This window comes from Propithecus coquereli, unplaced genomic scaffold (genome assembly GCF_000956105.1).
Source record: "Propithecus coquereli isolate 6110/MARCELLA unplaced genomic scaffold, Pcoq_1.0 Scaffold123, whole genome shotgun sequence".
Taxonomy (NCBI): domain Eukaryota; kingdom Metazoa; phylum Chordata; class Mammalia; order Primates; family Indriidae; genus Propithecus; species Propithecus coquereli.
In genome coordinates this window covers 3,813,474-3,816,195 of record NW_012136414.1, presented here as the reverse complement: position 1 = coordinate 3,816,195, position 2,722 = coordinate 3,813,474, and the positions used below count along the sequence as shown (strand labels likewise).

Sequence of the window (2,722 nt, the reverse complement as noted above, 5' to 3'; positions counted from 1 at the left end):
TATCTCCCACATTTTCTACATTCTCACAGTCTTCCATGTTTCAGAAGAAGAGAGAACATTCCCTTTCTAAGGCTGCTTCCTCTGGTTTATCTCTGTCCTATTCTTCTTGTCTTCAGGATTTTCATCAATGCCCTTCCTTTTCTGTATACACTCTTCTCTGCTGCTTCCTTTTTTCCATGCCTCCTTGAAGCTTATACGCCTCAAGCTACAACCCTTTTTCTCCTTCCTTTTATAGCCAAATCTCTTCAAAGATTTCTTCTTCCTCATGTTATATCTGCTTGACCTGTTAACACTGGCTTTTCCTTACATCTTCTGTTGAATCTGCTCTTGTCAGTGAACCGGTTGTCCTAGCTAGTAGCCTTTTTTAGTCCTCATCCCGCAGGATCTCTCTGCAGTAGTTGCCACTGTTGATTATTCCATGTGGAAACTCTTCCTCATTGGTCTTTATTCTTTGTGGGTTCCACTGATCCTTGGGCCTCCTGAAGTCTTCTATCCTAGCGACCTTTCTCGGTGTCCTCTGCTGATTCTCCTTCTGTCTACTCTGGGTTGTTCCTTCCTTGAGCCTTTTCTCTTTTCCTTCTGTGCATTGTCTGTGGTAATCTCGTTCACGCCTGTGGCTTCACATAACATCTATTTTTTATGTGACCTGAGTCTGTCTCTCTAGCCCTCTTTCCTGAACTCCAGCTCCATACTGGACACCCGCACGTAGGCATGTCCAACAACCATCTTGAGTTCAGTTCACTTTTTTCTTTTGTTTAAGCATGCTTATCTCATGTTCTCCAAGCATTATCTTTGGTTTTCTCCTTTTCTCTATCCCCTATATTTATTGGGTCACCAGATGTCTCCACGTTAGCTCAGATGTGGCTTATTGAACCTGTTCTCACCAAATGTTCTGCTTGTGCTTTAGTTCAGGACCTTGTCATATCTTAGCCAGGTCTGCTGTAAAAGCCTCCTAACTTATCTCCTAGTTATCAGTCTCTGTGCCCATATAGTTCATCGTCTATACAGCTACTATGTCATCATAAATACATATCTGATGTCTTTTACCTTCTCAAAATCAAAACACTGTATATTAAAGTGTATACAGTATATAAGACAGTGCAGAAACCAAACCTACCAACCTCTCCAGCCCTAACTCTTCTTTCTTATACCCTACACTTTAGGCCAAACATTTGCCATTCCCTGAACATACATGGCTCTTTCATGCCTACATGGTTTCACATGCATTATTTCTATCTAGAAATGTCATTGTATCCCATTAGATAAGCTCCTCAACTTTCAAGGGTCATATTAAACATAATGTCTTCTGAAGTCTTTGGATTCCCTCGAAGTTAATCCTTGTCTTTACCTTGCTCTGAATGTACTTCACGGCACTTTTACTGCGCTTACAATATCTCATTATGTTCCATCTGACTTGTCTGTCTTCTGCAATAGCTTTTCTGTCTTTAGAAATTAGAGTGGGAAGGAGAGGAGAGCAATCACCATATCTTGTTCGTCTCAGTACCTGTGGCTTCTGGCACACTGTGGCCACAATAGTTGAGGACTACTCGAATAGATAGATGAATTTGAAAGAGCAGGTGGGGGCATAGGGGCCAGGCAGACTTTCCAGCATGACTGTGGAGCAGTGAAATGCTGTAGGCCTCTGTGGAAGGTATTTAGGTTAACTATTGGAGAACTTTAATGTTTTTTGAATGAAGGAATGACTGGATGTCATTTCCTAATGCTGGGTATCTGACTCATTCTGGAGCACTACTTTTTTTTTTTTTAATGCTCAATGGTACATACAACTTTGCTTATGAAGAATTAAATGATAACTGGGTAGCTCCTCAAGGCAGAACCTGAATAGAGAATAATGAAAGAGAATATAAATTTGGTTGGCTGAGAAGACAGCCATTAACAAAGAGATACAAAACCATGACTTACTTAGAAATCAGTGTGTGAATTTTAATAAAACATCTAAAATTTGCCATTAATGAGTTTTTATTAGAATTATTAAAAGCTAAAGAGAAAACATTTATAGGGCGACTTTAGACTTTTTTTCCCACCCCGCGCTGCCAGGATCGTTACACCTTGTGGGGCGATGGTTTTAGATTACCTGCTTCGAGTGAGAGACTAATAGAATGTGGCAAATTAGAGTGAGCCATAGTCTCTGCAAGCTGCAGTTTTGTTTGTTCTTAGATGAGAAAGGAGAAAAAGGATTGGAGAAGTAGAGATGATCAGGGCTTGTGTCCTAGGGTAACTTCCCCTTGATTAGAAATGTGGCCCTACTGTTAGAAGCCACTGTGAAGAGTAAGGGTACTGCCCTGCAGGGCTTCCTCACCCAACTCACATGTTACGTAATTGACAGAGTGTATAGAAATCCATTAAACACAATTGCGGCTGTTTTGTAACTGTGTCTTTGATTTTAAAACATGGTAGCATTTCAAGATTTCAAGGAAGTTTTTCCTTCTTGTGTGGTTTATTGTCAGCTAGTATGCTTGGCATAATCCTTCATTTTAACTGTGCCATGCAACGTTGTAGGAGCTAGCTCACCTTAGACAGTGACTCCTGTTTAACTAATTTTGATGTGTCAGTTACCCCCGTCATAGGTGCTAGCCAATATAATATAAAATAATTTAGCTGGAACCCAGAGGATTGATACCCATAAAGTCCAACTTAGTAGTTATTAGAAAATATTAATGAAATGCCTTTTCAGGTATATTTCTTCACTAAACTTCTACCT

The 2,722-nt window shown here is 40.1% G+C and overlaps 1 protein-coding gene across 4 annotated transcripts in view; it reads left to right on the top strand.

Moving 5' to 3' along the window:
• Window positions 1–2,722, top strand: part of SLAIN1 (SLAIN motif family, member 1) — a 114,460-nt gene that overhangs the window by 72,081 nt on the left and 39,657 nt on the right. The window lies entirely within an intron of this gene.